The sequence below is a fragment of the Mercenaria mercenaria genome, chromosome 15 (assembly GCF_021730395.1).
Source record: "Mercenaria mercenaria strain notata chromosome 15, MADL_Memer_1, whole genome shotgun sequence".
Lineage (NCBI taxonomy): Eukaryota > Metazoa > Mollusca > Bivalvia > Venerida > Veneridae > Mercenaria > Mercenaria mercenaria.
In genome coordinates this window covers 5,336,602-5,347,986 of record NC_069375.1, presented here as the reverse complement: position 1 = coordinate 5,347,986, position 11,385 = coordinate 5,336,602, and positions in this window count along the sequence as shown.

Here is an 11,385-nt window from a genome sequence, read left to right as displayed (position 1 = left end):
ATTTGCTTTTATCATTAATTAGCATCATACCACGAGGGCTTCTTTTAAGAATTTATTACTTTGGTAAGCACACAAAGTATACAGCATAAATAATATTAATGCAACATTTTCTATATAAGTATGCATGACATACCCGCTCTTACGAATTTATTTCAATTTTCTTTTTAGACGTTAATTTACTATCTGCTGTTTATTGTAAATACATCAGATAATATTATTTTAACAGCTGAAAGAAAACAAACTTACAATTACCATACAAGATATTACGGGTGTTTTAGAAGACGTAATTGCTCAGAACACGAGAAGAGCACGAGAAGAAATCGAGAAAACAAAACAGGAAACAATCAAAACATGTATAGAACGTTTAGAAAATATGAAGACATCAATATCCGGTATAGAAAGCAACTTAATTAGTTCTGCCACGAAGGTAAAGGAAGATGTAGTTCAAGAAATAAAAGATGCTGCCTTAAATGTGCAGCAACATTATCAGCAAAGTATGGTTGAGGAGACTACAAGGCAAGAAGATCATTTCAAGGCCTTTGCAACAAGGCAAGAGGAATCAATGGTGACAAGAGCAAAGCGCAAATTAGATCAACATTCAGAAATTCATGAAGAGAGATTAGTGCAACGAACAAAACAGTTAGAACAGGAAATGGAAGACAGATGTCAACTCCGATCTACTGTTTCTTCAAATGGAAACATTCTAGCAGAAGCTGCTTTGTCTCTGACATCATATGAAAAGATGACGGAAGGTAAGCTTTTTAATAAGTTACAAACATAATTCTACGACTGCCTTGTTCTATGGCTGGAATTCGTCAGTACTCTTGAGGTATTTGTTGTAGGTTGCGTCAAATAATTACCATCATGCATGGATAGCGCTTATTTTGCAACTTAGCTACACATCTCGTGAAAGGTTCGTGTAAGCGTTTATATGTTAGGCATTTGTTGTAATACATTAAATCTATGGAAACGCTCTACAAGACTGTAACCGGCGAAAACCATTCAACAAACCAAATATCTTATTTTGTAAAAAGGGGGCCTCCACGGCCGAGTTGTTAAGGTCGCTGACTTCAAATCACTTGCCCCTCATCGATGTGGGTTCGAGTCTCACTCAGGGCGTTGAATTTTTCATCTGAGGAAGCCATCCAGCTGACTTATGGAAGATCGCTGGTTCTACCTATGTGCCCGCTCGTGATGATATAATGCACGAAGGGGCACCTGGGGTCTTCCTCCACCATCAAAACTGGAAAGTCGCCATATGACCTATAATTGTGTCAGTGCGACGTTAAACCCAACACAATAAATAAATATTTTCTAATAAATGTACTTTACAAAACAACCGGTGCTATACATGTGAAATAATTTTAAGCAAATATATTTGCGCTTTTGTCAACTAAGTGTGAACTGGTCCTATTTGAAAATAAGTTCAGATTTCGTCGGAAACTGACCTACACACATGGGCATTTAGCTGCGCCATTTTGTTTTAATCATCCAGAATATATTATCGTCAAATGATGTTTTAGCTAATTACATAGGTGCGATTTCTGTTAACTGGTATTGTGATATTTACCTGAGAAAGCTTTATTTCTATTTCACTTAATTTCAGATTTTCAGACGGACTTGATCGCATTTTACCAAAAACGACATAGTACTTTACCACTGTCTCCGCTTCTAGAAGAGCATGATGCATCACTAACGGATTTTTATGTGAAACCAACCTTGTTCATCGTAAACAAAAACAGTGGTATACAAAATAATGAAAGAGTAAGTTCCTACTCAGACATATTTTCAAGACAGTTGGGGCAAAATTCAAACATATATCTAGCATCACCTGCTGGGAATGGGAAGACGGCATTCACCAAACGTATGGCTTTGACATGGTGTCAGGCAAAGAAACCCATTGAAAGCAACAGAAAATACTTCTCTAACTTTGATGGAGACATTGATGCCATGAAGTCGTTTTCTTACCTGTTCCTTATAATCCTAAGGGACATAGGCAAAGAGCATTGTGACATCGATTCCATGATAAAATGCGAAATATTAGACCAGTTAGCTGGACAATATACCACTGAATTTATGACACGCCTTCTCCGCGAGGAAAACACTTTGATCATTCTGGATGGCTTAGATGAATGGTCACATCCAACTGCTGAGTACTCGTCCTGTAAGAAGATATCTGACATTCCTCATCAGAAAGTAAGAGAACACTGTTCCCTCCTAATAACAACAAGACCCTGGAAGCTTGATACACTGAGACTGTGTTCTAGCCAGATTGATCAAGAAATCAAAATGGTGCAACTAAATGATAATACGGCCAGTGAACTGACAGTGGCATTTACTAAACACCTAAACTGCAAGTACAATGACAATAGAGATCATGCAGATTTTGAAAGCCTCATTCAGAAAAAGCCATTAGGCAAACTTCATCACATACCATTGATTTTAATGCAGTTGTTATGTGTATGGCATGACAGGCAGCCAATTGGTAAAAGTTTATGCCAGATTTACGTAAACATGGTTGAATGTCTTGTTAAACGCGCAGTGCAGAAATCTTCAAGAATGGATAAAAATACAACAGACTTACAAAAAGGAACACTACCAAAATGTTTCGAAAATGCGACATACTGTAGAAAATACAAGCGTTTTCTTACTTCTATAGGACAGTTGGCATTTGAGCAATTGTTTAGTAAAGATCGATGTTCAAGTCTTGTATTTGACAGTTCTGCAGCACAAAATGTTATATCTGAAGATGTGTTGACATTTGCGTTAGAGACAGGAATTCTTACAAAAAACAAAGTGAACGAGAAGAAGTTAACAAGCAGACGCTCAAGTTTATCATTTATACACAAGACATACCAAGAGTTCTTTACTGCTGTATACATTTCTGTAGAGCATTTAGCCCCATTTGAAATACTCACTACTGGAACATCCGTCGCTTTGTTGCTAGACATGTGGAAAGTTCTTGTTTTTCTATGTGGGTTGAACGAGAAAAAGGTAAATGAACTTGCACCGGCAATGCACGATGCTATTTCACGTGATGAATGTACGCAGCAGCACAGAATAACTTGCGATAGATATGCTACTAACAAGCTGACAATGAAACGTTTACGGGAAATGATGATAGAATGTCTTGAGGAGAATAAAAGCTGTGGCGGTGACGGTGTCCTTCTTCCTTTGACAGACGTGTTTATTTCCGGGCATAGATGGGACACCGAGATTGCGGAGTACATTTGTCTACTTAAACACCTGATGAATATTAATCTGCGGAAAATAAAGTCAGTGCAACTGGCTTGTAATACGCAAATACTGGAATTGTTGCGTGAAGAGCTGGAATCTATTCAGAGTTTACAAGGCATTTTCTGCACTTCAACAGATCTGGAATCCATATTCCCAAGAATGATATCCAAATCTTACAAAACCCTCAAAGTCCTTGATATTGTTAAATGCACAATCACTGAAAGTCTACTGAAGGCAATAGTGTGCCTTGAAAAGTTGGAGGTTTTGTCACTGGAGGACACTCCAATGAGTAGCAAGGACATATCAAAACTGTACGAGAATATTTCAGAACGTACAGATCTGAAGCATCTTCGGTTAGCGGAGACGGAGCGATGGCGAGGATGATGATGATGAAACTCCGTATCCTTGCCTTGATCTTACCGAACTTAGACAGCTTGAGATTCTACCTTTGGAAGATGTGAGAATAAGAAAAGTGAAGTTTCCTTCCAATCTTTCCAGTCTTCAAATCCTGAAATCCAATGACGATGTAGTCAAAGAACATATCCCGATTTTCTCAAGCGCGGTCAATGTAGTTGAACTAGACATTCATACTTACAATAATACAGATCGTGTTGATCTACACCCTATAATCAACCAGTTCCCACATTTACAAATATTGAAGGTGAAATACGTACATCTGAATTCACTCATTTTAACTGAAAATATCAAGTATGTTGAGCTGTCGCGTGTAAAAATGGACGTTTTCGGTTTATCCGTTTTTTTCAAGTATATCCTCAAACAGAAGAATATCGAAGTGAAAATGGTAGCCTGTCACATAACACCGGTAAAAGCAATCAAGCGTCACATAGACAAAATGAGAGAAGTATCAACTTGTATTATCATGAAAGAAGACATAAAAGAAGACACCAAATTTGGTGTTTTTCTGCATTTTAAAAGTGTATGTGAGAGTGTGTTACTATAGATTTAAGAACCCGCCCGGTTAGCTTAGCTCAATAAAAAAAGCGCAGATCTATGACACGCGGGGGTCGTGCGTTTGATGCCCGGGCGGGACGTTTGTACACTGACGATTGATAAAAGGCAGTTTGTGTGAAATCATTCGTCCTCTACTTCTGATTCATGTGTGTACAGTAATTGCGGAGAACATGTTTGTACTGGTACAGAATCCAGGAACACTGGTTAGGTTAACTGCCCGCCGTTACATTACTGATCTACTGTTGAATATCGACAAACAAGGAAACAAAACAAACAATATTTGTAAAATATCTTTGATGTCTTAGGAGTCTGTCTTATGTAAAAATGTTAGAGAGAAACACACGCACGAACGCACGCGCACACGCACACACACACATAACGGGTAATGTACATGTGAAAATATACTTTCTTTACAAGTATGATATTTTAAAACGTGTCTTAAATGATCTTGGAAATCACATTTCTGTTTAAACACAAATATAACGTCCTGCATTATATGAAACACAAATGATAAAGAATCAAGTTTTATCCCGTAATATTATAGTTTTAACATTTTTATAAACAGTATTTGTAAAAATCGAGTTATGAACTTTGTCATTGTCATGATATCGGCGATACATGTTTGACAAGTTTAACATTAACATTTGCTATATATTTTATATGGAAAGAAAAAGAGCGTTTATACTGAAAGTCTTGTAGAAACAAAATTGGCATAATGGTATCAAGTATGGCCCTATCCGCAAAATTGCTGGCACAACCTGACGTCAATAAAAATATAGACAAAATGGCTTCAGTTTAACTTTTCTTTCAAAATTTGATGCCAAAATTTAAAAAGAACAGTAAGTCAGAGCTAGAACTAATTTTTCTTTCATATTACTCGAAATAAAATAAGTACATGTACCATTCTTTGTCTTTTTATTTACCTCATTGTTATACTGTTAAATGTTTTAAGATCATATAACGTAACACATTATGACGAACAAATGACTTAAACGTCTTAAATTAATATATTCTACATCTGCTAAGGTAAATGCATCAATAGATCTGAGATAACATTGAAAAGTTAAGTTGGCATGTTTTGGCCGCTCTATCTTCAAGCGAGAGGAGACCAGGCGCAAGCATGAGACAACACGCAATGTGATGACCCCTAAAAGCCGCAGACGGCACCCAACACACGGACCACACCCGAATTTATGACAGTAGACCTCAGCTCACCACTGCTCCGCACCAAAACGATGCCACGAAGCAAGTCAAGGACTACTGCCAAACACTCAGTGCTAGAAAGCTGTTTAACAAGCACCAAGCGTCCTGTCTCCTCTCGATTTATTGATTTTTTCCGCCGCAGTAAATTTTTGCAAAAATTTATCCCCCAAAAAATCAACACAAAAAAAAATTAGACATTTACAATTTTCTATTAAAGCATCTCTGCAACTGAGGCAAATCTCAAGCAAAATGCAATGAATCCGCGCGAAAGAAATTGTAGCGTATGCATAAAATATAGGTAAACATTTAATCCACACGACCAGCCGATCACTCGAATCGAAAATATCACGCGGTGCTACCGAAAGATACTATAATATTTCTAACATGAATGGGCAGTTTATCCGTCTGCTAAGTCTAATAGAAACCCTTGAATTAATTAAGGACCAATTTTGATTAGTCTGTAACCCTGCCTGTACGAAAACTGATTAGTACGTACCGGACAAACTAAGCGTATTGATGCACTTATCTGTAATAGCATAAATCTGATCCCCATTTTACCGGAAAAAAGTTGCTGTGGCATAACAAAATATAGTGTGATTTGGTTTAACCGTAAAAATCTTGGGCAAACTAGATCTTAACAAAATAATTCGATGTTCGGTTATTTGTGACGTCAAAACTTTGAAGGGGAATGAATCACAGTACGCAGTCATGAAAAGTTATAAATTTGTTTTATCTCTTGCGCATATTTGCGTGTATACACGGTAAACGTTAATCGTGTAAAGAACATACATAGTTTCAAATCACCAGAAAATTCGTAATTTTGGATATTACTTAATATTTTACCTAAATCAATGAAGAATTGAATCTACTTTTGGCACATACAAATTTTATTTGAATTTGTGTCCAAATCGTGAAATAATTGGCATAATTTTAAACCTCTAGCATGTAAGCGTCGGTAGCGATGACAATTTTCTCGGAAATTGCTTGAAGTATTTTGGTCTTTCAAATGTTTGACGCAGGTGGGGATATCGCCCATAAGAAAAAGAGTATCTTAATATTTCCAAGAATCGCGTTAAATTAGTTGGACTATGGGCAGACTAGACTGGTTTCTTTTTGTATTTTCAACAAAATAAGATTCCCTTTCTGATTTCTCTTAAATTTTTTTAAACGTATAACCAAATACTGTCCGTAAAAGACAGGTCAGCCTGTTCCTTAAATACCGGACCCGGCCGACGCTTGAAGCTACCAGTTCACTTAATCTGAATAGGCGGCCTGCCAAAGTAGGCCAATGTGAAAACAACTGTAAACATACTTTATTCGTAGTTATAATAAATCTGCAATAAAACATAACATAACTCTATATCTACCGCCGCAAAAGTGGATTTGATTCTGTATGACAACCCTGTATTAGATTACTAATAAATAACAACGAAGAAACACTCTTATATACTAGTGAAAATAATGCAAATGATTAATCGGCAACGTAAGGTATGATAAACTTTGATGAGAACCCTTACACTAAACCATACGTCATGAATAAAATGACGTATTCACTAAGTATAGCTTATACTTTTACCGGTTATAATTGTCAAAATATTTCAAATGCTTTTAAAAGCAGTGCTATACATTATCAGAGAATTGGTAGTGCTAAACAAAGAGCTATAAAATAAAATGTGTATTTTATACTTCTTTGTTCTAAATAAAGAATGTCTTGAATTTTGCAATCCTAAGGCGAAGCAAGGCATCTCAAATGCCATTAAAACGAACAGGCACGTGATTGGTTTTGAATAAAATATTTCAATGAAGGCACCAGACATATAATCGCCACTGAATTTGATTTCTTTATTCGACAAGTCGGTACCCCATATAAATGGGGAATAATATAATAGTTCTAGAACAATTCTATCGGAAGTAATGCCACATTTTTGCCACGTGTCCGGCAACTTTGCGTGACACCAATGACCTTTAATTCAAACCTTCACCCTAAGCATTTATAGAAAAAACAACTGTTCACCCTGTTTGGTAATCCAAAAACAGTCTTGAAAAAACGGGTATACCGATTGTAATATCGCAAAAATCCTAGTAACGTTGTTAAATCTAAACAACTCTCAACCCTTATGTGGTGATAGGCTTGCTAAGCCAACAGAATGAGTCGGATGAAGCAGAGACAAAACAGTCCACACACATCTGCAGTCCTAAAGAAAAATTATTCTGTGAAACAATCGATGATTTGTTTTAAATAGACATACTTCCTGTACTTCTTTTATAAATTTACTTTCTGTAGTGTAGTGGACCACCATCTGTAGGCCTACAAATCAAGCTCTGAGCCCAAAAGTTTCAGTCATTAGTGCCTTCGTTTTTTCGTCTGCCAACTGCATGCCTTATTCCGACATCAAATCCTTAAATACATTTAAAGCCGCCCATTAAACAGGCTTGTGTCGTAAAACCACCTCCAGATAGTTCTGCCGTTTGCCTGAATTCCTGTTTGATTTCAACACAGAATAATTAAATGCCCACCACGACCTAGTAACATTTTTTTAACTAAGAAAACTTCATGAAAATCATTCTTAAATTATAGGTAATATACAGCTATGATGGATAATTAAGGCCCTTCCTAAAATAAATGAGTTTAACAGCTTCATCTGCAAACTTATTCAGTCAATCTCTTATCATCATAGTTTTAAGAACATGGCATAGAATGACTACTTTACACTAAAGAAACCAAATGTGTTCGAAATTTAACTTAATACACTTATTTCTGTACATATTGTTACATTAATTAAATAAAATGGTAAGACATTAAACACCTTGTCTTGGCCTAATCTATGTCACCGTCAACTTGTTACTAAATACTTGTATATTTCGATCTTTTCATGCAAATCATGTAAAACTACCGTCATGGAAATACAAAAGAATACGGGTATTTTGTGGCGCATCTTTAAATCCTAGCAAATTTTGCAATGTTATCGATGCCCAAAAATGAAGTGCTTTATCGAAATAAAACTTTCTGTGTCACCGGAGTCTGTGTTAGCAGAGAAGACTATTAAACGTACTAAACTACGGAAGGTCGGTGGTTCTACCCAGGTGCCCGCTCGTGATGAAATAATGCACGGAGGGGCACCTGGGGTCTTCCTCCACCATTAAAGCTGGAAAGTCGCCATATGACCTATCATGTGTCTGTGCGACGTTAAATCCAAAAAAAAAATAAAAATAAATAAACGTACTAAACGGTATTTGTTTTGCGTTTTTGATGTTAAGTCCCTTGACCTATATCTTGACTTATTTTGGAAATTTGACAGCTGTTATTCTGTAGATATAGTTTACATTGACAGGCGAATTTGCTGAGTTAACTATATCTTTGTTGTTGTTTTTTTTTTTTTTTTTTTTTTTTAAAGCTTAGATTGATTTAATGTATTGGAGCTCTTGGGACGAAATTTCATTTGAACTTCATCTCCGGGCGCGACCCCAATCTTGACCCCTAAAAGGTCTCTGAGATGCTCTACTTGCAGCTTATCCTGGGATTCGGGTTTTGATACTTTACTGAAAAGTTATACTGACTGCAGGACACTCCCGAATGTGAAGCGAGGTATGTGTTACATATGGGAAATTTGAATATAAACGAAGTAATTGCACGTGCAGTACTCGCCCGAACAGTTTCCGCCGCGTCGTCAACCTGCATACATTGCCGCCACAAGTCAGTTATGATTTAAGACCAGGATGCGGGCGATATTGCCCGACGCAACCGAAACTGCCCGCCGTGCACACGCCATGCTAAAACTTGTACATGTAACAAAGCATTTTCTGAACTTTATCACTGATTGAATAGATATAAATAATGAACGCTTTCGACCGCTACATATAGAATTAATCTTGCCTGAGTGATTTCAATCTGACCGTCGGTGGACAATTTCAAATGTCTTTCTTACAAAAACGTTTTGATAACTTAAATGCCCCCTTTGACCAATAATGCCAAATTGATATATTCCTCTCTGAAAATCTGCTCAAAGGAGGAATGCAGATCTGATGTGCAGCCAGTAAGACACTGGTAAGTCTAACAGAAGGTATGTTTTGTGCATCTTGCCACAGACTGTAACCTTTTGTTCAATATTAAAACTGCTGACCAACAGATGAGCTAGTATAAATGACCTATACACTTACATCGTCACATCCTCCTTGAATATTTAACTCTATCAATGACATAGTCTTGTGAAATACCCGAACCATGTAAAATACTCAAAAATCAATAATATTATTATTGCGCCCACCAGCATCATCTTGTTACTGTCTGTTTCTTCCATCTCGATATCGATTGCACCATTACCGGTCCCCCGTGCTCCAAGGTCATGTGGAGGTATCTGATTCCGCATCTCGTTCCCAGCCGGCTTGCCGGCCTTTTGTTTCTCTCCCCTCGTCCTATTGTGATATTCCTGTTGTTGACGATTTTGTTCGTCTTACTGACGATTAGCTCTTACATTTTGCCTGTGACCTTCGTCCTTCCTTTCCCGGCCTCGCTGTTTAACACGTTCATGCGGCATCTCAATTTTAAGATTACTTTAAGTTTATCTTTACTGAACGACGTGTAGAAGAACAGTGAGAAATCTGTCAGTCAGTGTATAATAACGATCCATTCGCCCATTCAGACGCAATGTGAGAAATCTGCACGGGCTTTTTGCATTTATATCGAACAATTGGCTTTGTTCTCGGCTCGCTAAACATGCACATCAGTACTGTATTGATAAAACGAGAACCAGTTCAACTGAATGATTAAGGCCGATTAATCCCGAATCCTTAGCAACTGACAAACTTTATTTCTCGAGAAATAAATGAAATTATTTTAAAGAAATAATTTATAATATAATAAAGATCAAACTTGAACCGACATAACTATATAATTTTTCACTGAATTTAACGATACCAGGAACTGTATTTTTCATTGGAAGTCGGGTCTTTTTATAAAAAATATAGCAAATAAAATATTTCGTCCCACATCTGCTTTCGTAGAATCAAAAGCAGTCGGAGACCCCGAACCGTGAGCAGCAACACTCAATGAGTGGATGAATAGAAAACTAAATGTATTACGTTTGGTAGCATAACTCAATTGAACTAATGTTTTACAAATTTGATTAACATTGCTGGTGATGATATCAAACGCGAAAGCACAATAGATATCTTGGTGCATTTCTAGATGAAAACTTTAAAGATCACTTAACTCGCAAATGTCGTACAGCCATGTTAAATTACCTACGAATTATGAACATCCGAAAATAATTAACCAAAGCAACCACTGAAATTTTAGTTTTGTCTCTAGTTACTACACATCTGGATTACTTCAATGCCATACTGTACTAACAGTGAAGTGCGTTAGAAGCAACGTGTTCAAAACATGTGTGCAAACCTTTTCCTTTACAGGAGGTAATTTGACAGTTCCAAACCAGAATTGTATGATAGTGGTTGCCAGTAAAAGCAAGGACTGAATTTAAGATACTTTCCTGCATTCCTGCATGTGTAGCTGTCACATTGGCAAAACACCTACAGATGTATTAAACATAGTTGCTTAAAGGGTATGTTCCTCGTAGAGAAGGGTTGAGATCGTCAGGAAATTTTAAATGTCGTTATGTGGTTCAATAAAAGTGCAAAATATTTAATAACAGAAGTGTCAGTACTATTGGTCCACAACTGTGGAATGAACTGCTGTTAACATTACGCAAAAGTAAACCACCTGATACATTAAAACATCTAAAGGCGCTATATTTTAGAAAAACAAGGAAGAATATCCAACAGGGAAAGCCACGTTCCAAAAACGCAGCCTCCCCAAAGGCACGCACGAACAACACTCGCACCACACACACAGACACAGACACACACACACGCACACACACACACAACAAACAAATAAAGGAACACAGTGGGGCACCGCCTTGGAACGGTCAGTGGCAAAACCACCACTCGGGAGTTTAAACCGGTTTATGGTGC